This window comes from Dendrobates tinctorius, unplaced genomic scaffold (genome assembly GCF_039654945.1).
Source record: "Dendrobates tinctorius isolate UK_male_01 unplaced genomic scaffold, ASM3965494v1 ptg000070l, whole genome shotgun sequence".
Lineage (NCBI taxonomy): Eukaryota > Metazoa > Chordata > Amphibia > Anura > Dendrobatidae > Dendrobates > Dendrobates tinctorius.
This window is the reverse complement of record NW_027361738.1, coordinates 81,411,826-81,425,746: the sequence shown is the minus strand read 5'-3', so window position 1 is coordinate 81,425,746 and position 13,921 is coordinate 81,411,826. Positions and strand designations below refer to the sequence as shown.

The 13,921-nt window shown below is 49.2% G+C and overlaps 1 protein-coding gene across 1 annotated transcript in view; it reads left to right on the top strand.

Moving 5' to 3' along the window:
• Positions 1-3,934: 3,934 nt before the first annotated feature.
• LOC141095727 (uncharacterized) overlaps positions 3,935-13,921 on the top strand; it is a 44,935-nt gene continuing 34,948 nt past the window's right edge. Inside the window, exon 1 of the mRNA XM_073582001.1 lies at positions 3,935-4,015. The gene's annotated coding sequence lies outside the window, so the exon portion shown is untranslated. The remainder of the gene's footprint in view (positions 4,016-13,921) is intronic.

Below are 13,921 nucleotides of genomic sequence, written 5' to 3'. Positions count from 1 at the left end.
AGTATACAGCAATTCTTGGGTATTGCAGTATATAGCACAAACAATCACAGGTTTTAAGTGCCCTATGGATACAAAAATAAAATGGAAAGTTAATAAAAAAAAAGTTTTAAAAAATATTAAAACATTTTTAAAAAAAAATCAAATCACCCTCCCTTTTCCAAGTTAAAAATAAGAAAATGTAAAAATAGTAAACATGTTCGCCGCACTAGTAAAAATCTAATCTATCAAAATATAAGTTTGTTTACCTTTTATGGTAAAGGTTGTAACGCAAAAAAACCAATTAAATGAAATAATTGACTTTTTTGTTACTGATCCTGCACCAAAAAATGCAATAAAAAGTGATCAAAAGAATATATATATATATATTCTTTTGATCACTTTTTATTGCATTTTTTGGGATATCCAAAATGGTACCGATAAAAACAGAACAGAAACCAAGCTCTCATACGGCCCAATGAACCCCAAAAAAAGTCCAGAAATTTTTGAAGACCCTAAAATATGAATATAAAAAAAAAATTTGGTATCACTTTAACCCCACTGACTGGGATAACCATGTTGATGGGTCATTTTCACTGCACAATTAGCGTCGTAAAAACTAAATAATAAAAAAAATCAATAGTTGAATTGCATTCTTTTCACAATTAAATCGCTTGGAATTTATTTTTTTTTCCCCGCTTTTCATGACATTGTAAGGTAAAGTGAATGGCGTCGTTAGAAACAAATACTCTTTTTGCTCTAATGTTTTGTGATGACCTTCCAGAAACAGACTGTGGACTGAACCCTTCTAATTTCTGAAAAACGACCCCCTGTGATCTACTCACAACCTTCCCGAGGTCACTAGACACCCAACTGTAGGTCCCAGGTAGAAGAGACACTTTGTAAAGGGCCTGTCACACTAAGCGATATCGCTAGCAATATCGCTATGTCTGATACTTACCACCGACCGCTCCCCTGCTGATTATCACTGATCGCGCGAGAACGTCCTGGACCGTTTCTCGTCGTCAGCTTCCTGCTGTGACGACGAGCGACGCGTGGACGCGGGAGGGAGGACGTCTTCATCGCCTCGTCTGACAGGTAAGTAGCGACCCCCGACCCCTGCGATGTCACTGGTGAGATCTGCCTGTGTGGCAGCTCACTAGCGACCACTTGGCGATGCACCTGCGATCCTGACCGCGTCATATCGCTGGTCGGGATCGCTGGTGCATCGCTAAGTGTGACAGTACCTTAAGATTGGCTCCAGTTCACTCACATATGATCTATGCACAAATCAGCTGAGTCCTAGGAGCTCAGAAAGACTGATAAGATAAAACTGCAACTATTAGACTGTTAGAGCTCACTGACGAATTCTCAGTTAACTTATTCTGCAGCCAGCAATAGACAGTGCAGCACAGAGTTTATAGAACGCAAACGTTGCAACATTTTTTAATGGATCACAATTGCAAAAATGATTTTAAGCTCCAAAATACAAGCGTTTAAGTAATATAAAAATTAAAAAAAATCTAGGTATATTTTTTAGTTGATGTAATATCAATAATGTTGAGGTCTGGGGATTGTGGGGGCCAGATGAGATGCTCAACTTTATTACAATGTTCCTCGTGCCATGCTTTAACGATTCTAGCTGTATGAATTGGTGCATTATCATCCTGAAAGATGGCATTCCCCTCCGGGAACAGTGCTTGAACCATAGGATGCACTTGGTCGCCCAAAATGCCTAAATAATCTCGGCTGTTAATTCTTCCATGAAGGGATATCATTGGCCCGGCGGATCTCCACGAAATAGCACCCCAGATCATCACAGAACCTCCGCCATGTTTTAGGGTTGGGAGAAGGCAGTCTGGATGGAATGCTTCTTTCGGATGTCTCCAAACGTACACTCGGCCGGAGGTCGGAAATAGGGTAAACGATGATTCGTCTGAGAATATCACATGTTTCCACTGCTCGAGGGACCAATTGGTTTCTACACCACTCTAAACACTTGGAAACATTTGTCATTGAGAGCAGCGGTTTTCTAATTGCAGCTCTTCTGTGGAATCCAGATTTGTGCAGCTCCTGACGAACAGTTTTTGTGGAAACTGGGTTCTGTAGGTGTTCATTGAGCTCAGCAGTGATTTTCGGAGCCGTGGTCTTGCGATCCTCTCTCACAATTCGCTTTAGAGTCCGACGGTCTCTCTCAGTCAACTTCGACTTTCGGCCGGACCTGTGCGTTGCTGCGGACGTTTTTCCTTCTCTTTTAAACGCAGTCATTACTTTGGAGACAGTACCTCTTGACACGCCAAGCATTCGGGCACTTTCTGTTACACTAGCGCCTGCCATACGAGCACCAACAATTTGGCCTCTTTGAAAATACGAGAGGTCTGCCATTGGTATCAGGTTCTCATCAATGTTCTTACAATTCTGCAAAACAAACAGCTAATTTACAGTATATACACTGCTCAAACAAATAAAGGGAACACTAAAATACAACATCCTAGATATTACTGAATTAAATATTCCACTTGCAAATCTTTATTCATTACATAGTGGAATGTGTTGATAACAATAAAACATAAAAATGATCAATGTAATGATCCCATGGAGGCCTGGATTTGGAATGATACTCAAAATCAAAGTGGAAAATAAAATTACAGGCTGATCCAACTTCAGTGGAAATGACTCAAGACAAGGAAAAGATGCTCAGTAGTGTGTGTGGCCTCCATGTGCCTGTATGACCTCCCTACAATGCCTGGGCATGCTCCTGATGAGGCGACAGATGGTCTCCTGAGGGATCTCCCAAACCTGGAATAAAGCATCAGTCACCTCCTGGACAGTCTGTGGTGCAACGTGGCGTTTGTGGATGGAACGAAGAATAGGACTAAAACTCTAGTGCCACCTATTGGAAATAACAATCCTAAAAGTCAATGTCGACCCTCTAACGAGCCTTGTCACATGATTTAGGATAAAAGCCAAAACCAGAATCTAAATTTGCAGGTACGGTGTTTTGGGGTGCTGCCCCTCGTCAGTGCAAAGTGTGAGATCTCATTTGGCTGTGTGAGAGGCATCTGACCGGGTTCAAAGGGGTAATGCCGAGATGAGACTTTTAAGCCACAATGCTCCTCATTTCGGCATGCTTAACATGTCACTCTCCGCAAAGAGAAACATTACCCCTTGGATCACCCCCAAATATCATGTAGGGTCCCCCTATAATCAATTAACAGCAAAGGCTAGGAAGACAGGTGCTGGCTGATATTGATAGGCTAGGAAGAGGCCATGGATATTTCCTCCATCCCAGACAAAAAATATCAGGTCTCAGCCACCCCAGAAAAGGCACATCCATAAGATGCCCCAATTCTGGCGCTTAGCTTCGCTTTAGCCCTGCTGTGTTGGCAAATAATGTAATAGTGTTGTGGTTGATGTCAGCTTTGTATTGGCAGTTGACATCAAGCCCAGGGGTTAGTAATGGAGAGGCGTCTATAAGACTCAACCAATAATAACTCCATAGTCATATTGTAAATAAAAACACCATGAATAAATTAATTTAATTGAAATAAAGACACCAAAACCTTTTTTTAATTAAAAATAAAAACCAAAGTTATACTCACCTTTACGCCTAATCCACTGAAGCTCATGTCCTCTGTAAAGGAGTAAAAAAATAAAATAAGCAACCATATTCCTCACCTCTCCGACAAGAATATAATTCATTTGTTCCTTGACAAGTCTAACTCTACTACATCTAGCTGGCGCACAGGGGCGGGACTACTGCGGTCGCAGCTGCGACGGGGCCCGGAGTCCTCATTGGCTGTGCAGCTCCATTCTTTGGCTGCAACTGGCTGCTCTGTGCACACAGGACCTGTCATGAGGTCACAGGAGGGGAGGAGTCAGGGGGTCACATGATCGGGGGCCTCTGTCTGAGGCCCCTGATCATGTGACCCCCCTGACTCCTTCCCTCCTGTGACCTGATCACAGGTTCTGTGCAAACAGCCCTCAGTGTATGCAGGACTCTGCTGTGCTGGTTGTCATGGTGTACTGCTGGATGAAGGTAAGTTTATGTGTGGGGTGAGGGGTTCACAGGGTGGATGTAGCCGAGCCGTGTGTGTATGAAGTGTGGGGAGCCGTATGTGTGCGAAATGTATGGAGAGGGGCCGTGTGTATGGAGCGCAGCCGTGTGTGTACGGAGCGGAGCCGTGTGTGTATGAGGTGAGCGGAGCCGTGTGTGTACAGATTGCAGCCAGGTGTGTACGGAGCGCAGCCGTGTGTGTACGAGGTGTACGGAGCGGAGCCGTGTATGTATGAGGTGAGCGGAGCCGTGTGTGTACAGATTGCAGCCGGGTGTGTACGGAGCGCAGCCGTGTGTGTACGAGGTGTACGGAGCGGAGCCGTGTGTGTATGAGGTGAGCGGAGCCGTGTGTGTACAGATTGTAGCCGTGTGTGTACGGAGCGCAGCCGTGTGTGTACGAGGTGTACGGAGCGGAGCCGTGTGTGTACGAGGTGAGCGGAGCCGTGTGTGTACGAGGTGTACGGAGCAGAGCCGTGTGTGTACGGAGTGCAGCCGTATGTGTACGAGGTGTACGGAGCGGAACCGTGTGTGTACGAGGTGAGCGGAGCCGTGTGTGTGTGAGGTGTACGGAGCAGAGCCGTGTGTGTACGGAGCGCAGCCTTGTGTGTACGAGGTGTACAGAGCGGAGCTGTGTATGTACGAGGTGAGCGGAGCATGTTCGAGGTGTACAGAGCGGAGTTACACATGTACGAGGTGTATGGAGCGGAGATGTGTGTGTATTTTGGCATTGGGGGGGCCCATTTGAAAGTTCGCACCAGGGCCCATAACTTTGTAGTTACTCCACTGCTGGCGCAGCTCAGTGCCTCACGATGATGTGAGAAAGTTGAGCTGAATTCATACCCAATGAACTCCATTCACCTCGCTGACGTCAGCGCAAGTGTGAGAACTTTCCCTCGGCACTGGAACTGGCGCTGACGTCAGTGAGGTGAAAGGAGGTCATTGGGTATAAACTCCACTCAACTTTATCATGCCATCGTGAGGCACTGAGCTGCACTAGCATATTCATGCTGAATGCTTTCATTATGCCAGTGTTCAGCAGAACTAGACTCGTCAAGGGACAAATGGATTATCTTCATGTCGGACAGATGAGGATTATGGTTGTTTATTAATTTTAATCTTTTAGAGGGGACATGGGCTTCAGTGGATTAGACGTCAAGGTGATATATATATATAATTTATTTTTTTCATTTAATTTAAAATAAAGGTGTCAGTGACTTTATTTCAATTTTATGACTATTCTGGGTGTTTTTTTTATTTACAATATGACTATGGGGTTAGTAATGGAGGCGTCTATGAATCTATTGCTGAGGCTTCATGCAGCAAGTGCGATCTAGTGACATCATCGCGCCTGCTGTGCTGAGACTCAAATGTACAGGCTGCAGTGGTGTTAGAGAGAGCCTACATGTTAAAAAGAAATAATGATATAGCAGGAGAATAGCTTTTTTTCAGCATTTTTTGTAAAATTAAAAGAATTATATGCAGTAAAGAAACTATATCAGGGGGCAGTGTGTTAGCGCTATGAACTCCTTTGAGCACCAAGTCGTACATTTACTGCAGAGTCTCGTGTGTGTGTGTGTATGGAGAAAGCTCAAGAGCTCAATAGCGCTCAATACAGATATGTCAGCTGTTATACGCTCAGTACCTGCATCAAATAGTCACCGCAGCTGGCTGCTGTATCACCATCTAGATGCCACTGTCAGTCACTGACAGTGACCTTTACATGGTTTGGTTGCTGTTGGCAATGTGATTGCGGGGAGCCAGTGGATTACCATGGAAGCAAAAGGCCTACTGGAGGTACTCATCACTGCCATCTTTGTCCTCCTATGAAGCACAGTCTATTCAATTTTGATATACACTGCTGTAGTAAAGTATTGAGTACCAGCGATGGAATAATCCAGGGAGACTAAAACATTAAGCAAAAATGAATAAATGTTTAAAAAAAATAAAAAATGTATATACTGTATATATATATATATACACACTGCTCAAAAAAATAAAGGGAACACTTAAACAACTGAATATAACTCCAAGTAAATCAAACTTCTGTGAAATCAAACAGTCCACTTAGGAAGCAACACTGATTGACAATCAATTTCACATGCTGTTGTGCAAATGGAATAGACAACAGATGGAAATTATTGGCAATTATCAGGACACCCTCAATAAAGGAGTGGTTCTGCAGGTGGGGACCACAGACCACATCTCAGTACCAATGCTTTCTGGCTGATGTTTTGGTCACTTTTGAATGTTGGCTGTGCTTTCACATTCGTGGTAGCATGAGACAGACTCTACAGCCCACACAAGTGGCTCAGGTAGTGCAGCTCACCCAGGATGACACATCAATGCGAGCTGTGGCAAGAAGGTTTGCTGTGTCTGTCAGCGCGGTGTCCAGAAGCTGGAGGCGCTACCAGGAGACAGGCCAGTACACCAGGAGGGGGCATTAGGAGGGCAGCAACCCAGCAGCAGGACTGTTACCTCAGCCTTTGTGCAAGGAGGAACAGGAGGAGCACTGCCAGAACCCTGCAAAATGACCTCCAGCAGGCCACAACTGTGCATGTGTCTGCACAAACGGTTAGAAACCGACTCCATGAGGATGGTCTGTGTTAGGGAAGGCGGAACGCACCAAATATAAATAATAGGAGGTGTGTTCGCCGTCCGGGGTCCACCGTGCGGTAGGTGACTAGACCGCTGCTGGACAATGGCAGATGCACCAGAAGGTGCCGTAGTGCGCACGGGTTAACGTCACCCGAACGCTAGGAGCGGCTCTGTTCAGACACAGTCGCTTGGCAAAAATATGCAAAGACGCTGGCCCTGTTAACGTCACAGGAGCCGGTGTGTGGCGTCGCAGCCGCGAACACCAATAGCTGCTGATATTGCAGCGGCAGCTAAGGCCGCAAGCGTCGGCGCCGAGAACCGGGCGCCGACGGACGCTAGTGTAGGCGTGGAGCAAGTGGCGTGTAGCTTGCTACAACCCTGGAGCTGACTATGCACACTCAGTCACCACTCATAATATCAGAGGGTAGGGGTTTCATAATGAGTCAGACACCAGTCCATGCATCCATCACCATACACACACAGAATAATATGCTACACTAGCGCATGGCCGAGCCGCCATGCGGGGCTTTTATAGCCATGCGCTTCCAGGACCTTCCAATACTTTAGGAAGGACCAATCAGATCCGACACAGGACCTGCACATGTGACCCCTGCTCTCCAGTGAGAGGGCACGTTGCGGGCATGCCCAGCAGCACGGCACGAGGACTTAGCCTCTGGAGCGGTTCCCTGCAAAGCAGGTTGCGCTACCATTGCTGCACCGGAGGTGGCAGCAACATCCAGGCTCACAGAACGAGTCTGAGGAGAATGCCTGGTTTGCCGTGATTGCTGAGCAGGAGTCTAAGCGGTCAGAGGAGAATGGGAGACCGCAGGATGTCTGGCTCTGGATTCCCGCTGTGCAGTGCCAGGAATCCGACGCCTAACATTACCCCCCCTCCTAGGGCCCCCCCTCTGAGCCTCACTGCGCTCAAAGGCCGCGATCAGGAGCGGTGCATGAATGTTTTCCACCGGCTCCCAGGTCCGAGCCTCGGGAACATGACCCTTCCAGTCCACCAAATAAAATTTTTTGCCACGGACAAACCTGCGCCCCACGATTGCGTTAACCTCAAACTCGTCAGACGATAAGTCTGATGACCCGGCAGATGACTCAGAAAACCGGATCATGTGAACTGGTTTGAGGAGGGACACATGGAACACGCCCGAAATGGCCAAATGTGGAGGAAGAGCCAGTCGGTAGACCACCAAGCTAAGTCGCTCGAGGACCTTGAATGGTCCAATGTATCGCGGTGCGAACTTGGGAGACTCGACCCGCAGTTTAATATTTTGGGTAGAGAGCCATACCATGTCGCCAGGGGAGAAGCTTGGCGCGGGCCGCCGATGCGTGTCGGCGGACGCCCTCATCCTTTCTTTAGATGCCCGGATAGCATCCTGAGTGCGATCCCAAATGTCCCGGGCCTCCACTGCCCAGTCTGCCACCCTGGAGTCAGAGGAGGACACTGGCATCGGGACAGGGACGCGTGGAGGTTGACCGTAGTTTAAGAGGAAGGGTGTCTGTCCAGTGGAATCAGCCACCGCATTGTTTAGGTCAAATTCAGCCCAAGGTAGCAAGGATGCCCAGTCATCCTGCCTGGCAGAGACAAAATGCCGTAGATAGGTGACCAAGGTTTGATTGGCTCTCTCGACCAAGCCATTCGTCTCGGGATGGTAGGCGGAGGACAGATTTAGCTCGATGCTGAGTAGGCTGCAGAGCTCCCTCCAAAACCGAGACACAAACTGGGGACCTCGGTCACTCACGATTTTGTCCGGCATGCCATGCAAACGGAATACGTGCTTAATAAACAAAGTGGCCAGACCTCGAGTGGAAGGCAGGTGTGCGAGTGGCACCAGGTGCACCATTTTGGAAAAATGGTCGGTGACCACCCAGATGACCGTACTGCCACCAGACTTGGGCAGGCCAACTATGAAATCCATGCCAACCATCTCCCATGGTCTATCCGCCACTGGCAGTGGATACAACAGCCCCGCCGGCCTCTGTCTAGAGGATCTGTTTCGAGCACACGAGACGCATGCTTGCACGTATTCCTTGACATCTCGAGCCATATGTGGCCACCAATATGACCTTGCCAGGAGTTCGGTGGTCCGTTTATTGCCAAAATGACCACCCACCCTGGAGGCATGTGCCCAGGCGAGGACCTCCGGCCGTAGCTGAGGAAGCACCAAGGTCTTGCCTGGTGGCACTGACTCGAGAGCGACTGGAGCCACGGTCGTAAAACTCTCCGGCGGGAGAATTAACCGAGGCTCAGCCTCTCCTTCCGCCGAGACCACCGAGCGTGAGAGAGCATCCGCACGGACGTTCCTCTCTCCAGAAAGGTAGTGCAGGGTGAAGCGGAAGCGGGAAAAGAAGAGCGACCACCTAGCCTGACGGGAGTTCAGGCGCTGGGCAGTCTGTAAATAGACCAGATTTTTATGGTCCATATATACCTGGAAGGGAAACCGAGCCCCCTCTAGGAGATGTCTCCATTCTGAAAAGGCCAACTTCATGGCTAGCAGCTCCCTGTCACCGATGGAGTAATTCTTCTCTGCCGGTGAGAAGGTCTTTGAGAAGAAGAAGCAGGGATGCTTCCGACCTTGAGCGTCCTTTTGGAAAAGAACTGCTCCTGCACCGACAGAGGAGGCATCTACCTCTAGTATAAACGGCTTGTTCACATCGGGACGATGTAGGATGGGAGCGCCAGCAAAATGAGACTTTATAGCCGAGAAGGCCTTGGAGACCTGTTCAGACCAAGCGTTGGGGTTAGCTCCTTTTTTGGTGAGAGCAACCAAAGGAGCTACCAGGGTGGAAAAGTGTGGTATAAACTGGCGGTTAAAGTTCACGAACCCCAGAAAGCGCTGCACCGCTTTGAGTGAATGAGGTTCTTGCCAGTCTATTACCGCTTGCAGTTTGGCAGGATCCATGGCCAGCCCCTGGGCCGAGATGATATAGCCCTGGAACGGCAAGGACTCCTGCTCAAACTGGCACTTCTCCAGCTTGGCAAAGAGGGAATTCGCCCGCAGACGGTCGAAGACCCTGCAGACGTCCCTCCGGTGGGTAGTCAAATCTGGCGAAAAGATGAGTATATCATCCAGATATACCACCACCGAGGTAGAAAGCATGTCGCGGAAGACGTCGTTGACAAAATCCTGGAAGACAGCTGGTGCATTACAAAGGCCAAAAGGCATAACGAGATATTCGTAATGGCCATCCCTGGTATTAAAAGCTGTCTTCCATTCGTCTCCTTCGCGAATGCGGATCAGGTTGTATGCCCCTCGCAGATCCAACTTAGTAAAGATCTGGGCCCCTTCCAACCTGTCAAACAACTCGGAGATCAACGGTAGAGGGTATTTGTTTTTAACCGTGATCGCATTGAGACCTCTGTAGTCAATGCAGGGGCGTAACTCTCCGCTCTTCTTCTGAACGAAGAAGAACCCTGCACCAGCCGGTGACACCGACTTTCTGATAAAGCCTCTAGCCAGGTTCTCCCGGATGTATTGTGACATAGCTTCAGTCTCAGGGAGAGATAGTGGATACACACAGCCTCTAGGAGGTTCTGTGCCTGGCATGAGGTCTATCGGGCAGTCGTAAGGACGGTGCGGCCGGAGTGTCTCTGCAGATTTTTTGGAGAAGACGTCCGCGTATTGGTGGTAGGGTTTAGGTAGTGCAGAGAGATCCGCAGGCACTTCAGTTGAAACCACCTGAAGACTGCCCCTCAGACATCTCCCCTCGCAGTCCTTGCTCCAGGCCAGTATCTTCCCTGTCGCCCACTCGATATGGGGAGAGTGGCACCGAAGCCAGGGAACCCCGAGCAGCACCTGATCGATGCCGTCGGGCAGGATTAGCAGGGACAGAGTCTCATGATGAGAGGGTGAGATAGTGAGCCCTAGTGGAGCTGTCTGATGGGTCACCTGAGAGGGTAACGGTGCTCCGTTAACCACCCTGATGGTCAGAGGCTGAGGTAATAATACCAGGGGAATGGCGTGTCTCTGGGCGAAGGTAGAAGACATAAAGTTCCCCTCGGCCCCAGAGTCCACGGTAACCTTGCCTCCCAGGTGGAGGACCCACTGTCTAAGATGCCCCAGAATACCGGCTTGGGTGAGAAGGGTTTCATATTGGACTGCCCACTACCTACGGCCACTGGGCGTGGACGCCTTTTCGCCCGCAGAGGACACGTGCTAGCCGGGTGACCAAACTGTCAGCACTGATAGCAACGTGCAGAGCTTCGCATCGGTCGAGGCTTAGAGCCAGTGCGAGACACCTCCATAGGTTCAGAGGGTGAAAGCTCCTGTGCGGGGTATATTAGTGGTTCGGTGAATGTGGGAGCCAAGTTAAACCTACGTCTGGACTGTGCCCGTTCCAGCCCGCGCTCCGTAAACCGGAGGTCAATGCGGGTGGAAACGGCAATCAAATCCTCCAGACTTGTGGGAACCTCTCTGGTAGCTAGAGCGTCTTTAACATGCTCAGCCAACCCTCTCCAAAACACCGGGACTAAGGCTTTGTCCGGCCACTCTAACTCGGAAGCCAATGTCCGGAACCGGACGGCATAATGGCTGACCGAGAGTGACCCATGTGTTAGGGAGAGTAATTGTAAAGAGGTGTCATGCGTGATCCGTGGTCCCAAAAAGACCTGCTTCAGAGCCGCAAGGAACTGCGCAGCACCCTGAACCACGGGATCATCACGTTCCCACAATGGCGTGGCCCATTGTAATGCTCTGCCAGACAAAAGTGACACAATAAACCCCACCTTAGCCCGCTCTGTAGGAAACCGTGCAGCCAGTAACTCAAGCTGAATTGAGCACTGACTGACGAATCCCCTACAGGTGGCGCTGTCACCCGAAAATTTGTCAGGAAGCGGGAGGCGAGAAAGTGTCGGCATGGGCAAAAGAGCGGGCACACGTGAGACAGCCTCGGCGACTGTCTGGGCAGCAGTTAGCGCGGTATTCGCTGCTGAGTTGGCGCTCAATAGCTGCCAACCTGCTCTCCAGCTGCCGAATATAGCGCTGCAACTGCTGCACGTCTGCCATTGCCAGCCAGACCCTGGCGCTAGTGTAATGTTAGGGACGGCGGAACGCACCAAATATAAATAATAGGAGGTGCGTTCGCCGTCCGGGGTCCACCGTGCGGTAGGTGACTAGACCGCTGCTGGACAATGGCAGATGCACCAGAAGGTGCCGTAGTGTGCACGGGTTAACATCACCCGAACGCTAGGAGCGGCTCTGTTCAGACACAGAGTCACTTGGCAAAAATATATGCAAAGACGCTGGCCCTGTTAACGTCACAGGAGCCGGCGTGTGGCGTCGCAGCCGCGAACACCAATAGCTGCTGATATTGCAGCGCAGCGGCAGCTAAGGCCGCAAGCGTCGGCGCCGAGAACCGGGCGCCGACGGACGCTAGTGTAGGCGTGGAGCAAGTGGCGTGTAGCTTGCCACAACCCTGGAGCTGACTATGCACACTCAGTCACCACTCGTAATATCAGAGGGTAGGGGTTTCATAATGAGTCAGACACCAGTCCATGCATCCATCACCATACACACACAGAATAATATGCTACACTAGCGCATGGCCGAGCCGCCATGCGGGACTTTTATAGCCATGCGCTTCCAGGACCTTCCAATACTTTAGGAAGGACTAATCAGATCCGACACAGGACCTGCACATGTGACCCCTGCTCTCCAGTGAGAGGGCACGTTGCGGGCATGCCCAGTAGCACGGCACGAGGACTTAGCCTCTGGAGCGGTTCCCTGCAAAGCAGGTTGCGCTACCATTGCTGCACCGGAGGTGGCAGCAACATCCAGGCTCACGGAACGAGTCTGAGGAGAATGCCTGGCTCGCTGTGATTGCTGAGCAGGAGTCCGAGCGGTTGGAGGAGAATGGGAGACCGCAGGATGTCTGGCTCTGGATTCCCGCTGTGCAGTGCCAGGAATCCGACGCCTAACAGTCTGAGTGCCCAACGTCCACAGATGGGGGTTGTGCTCACAGCCCAGCACCATGTGGCTCTCCAAAGAAATGCCACCCCACTCCATCACTGACCCACTGCCAAAGTGTTCATGCTGAAGGATGTTGCAGGCAGCAGATCGCTCTCCATGGCATTTCCAGACTGTAACATGTGCTCAGTGTGACCCTGCTTTCATCTGTGAAGAGCACAGGGCGCCAGTGGCGAATTTGCCAATCCTGGTGTTGTGTGGTAAATGCCAAGCATCCTGCACGGTGTTGGGCTTTGAGCACAACCCCCATCTGTGGACGTCGGGCACTCAGACCATCCTCATGGAGTCGGTTTCTAACCGTTTGTGCAGACACATGCACATTTGTGGCCTGCTGGAGGTCATTTTGCAAGGCTCTGGCAGTGCTCCTCCTGTTCCTCCTTGCACAAAGGTGGAGGTAGCGGTCCTGCTGCTGGGTTGTTGCCCTGCTACGGCCCCCTCCACGTCTCCTGGTGTACTCTCCTGTCTCCTGGTAGCGCCTCCAGCCTCTGGACACTACACTTACAGACACTGCAAATCTTCTTGCCACAGCTCGCATTGATGTGCCATCCTGGATGAGCTGCACTACCTGAGCCACTTGTGTGGGCTGTAGAGTCTGTCTCATGCTACCACGAATGTGAAAGCACAGCCAACATTCAAAAGTGACCAAAACATCAGCCAGAAAGCATTGGTACTGAGATGTGGTCTGTGGTCCCCACCTGCAGAACCACTCCTTTATTGAGGGTGTCTTGATAATTGCCAATAATTTCCATCTGTTGTCTATTCCATTTGCACAACATCATGTGAAATTGATTGTCAATCAGTGTTGCTTCCTAAGTGGACAGTTTGATTTCACAGAAGTTTGATTTACTTGGAGTTAGATTCTGTTGTTTTAGTGTTCCCTGTATTTTTTGAGCAGTATATATATATATATATATATATATATATCCTCATACATTATTATAGACTTGAAATCACCACGTTTTCTAATTAAAAAATAGAGAAATTTAAAAAAAAATAAGCACGTTTGGTATCGTCATCACGTGTGTAAAAGTTCACAGTACGAAAATATAAATTGAATTAATACAGAGGGTAAACAGCAGAAAAAAAAAATGTGAAACCTCAAGAGTTGCTGTTTTGCGCCTTCCTTAAAAATGCATTAAAAAGTGATCAAAATAATATTCCTAAAATCTGCACGCTGCACAAAATAAAAGTGTCGCTCACAGCAGCTCCATGTAGAAAAAGAAGAAGCAAAAATGATAGTTCTTACAAATCTTCTGTTTGTTATTACTAAGTTTTCAAATGTTTTTTTCCATAATAAAATTGTAAAAAAAGGAAAGTT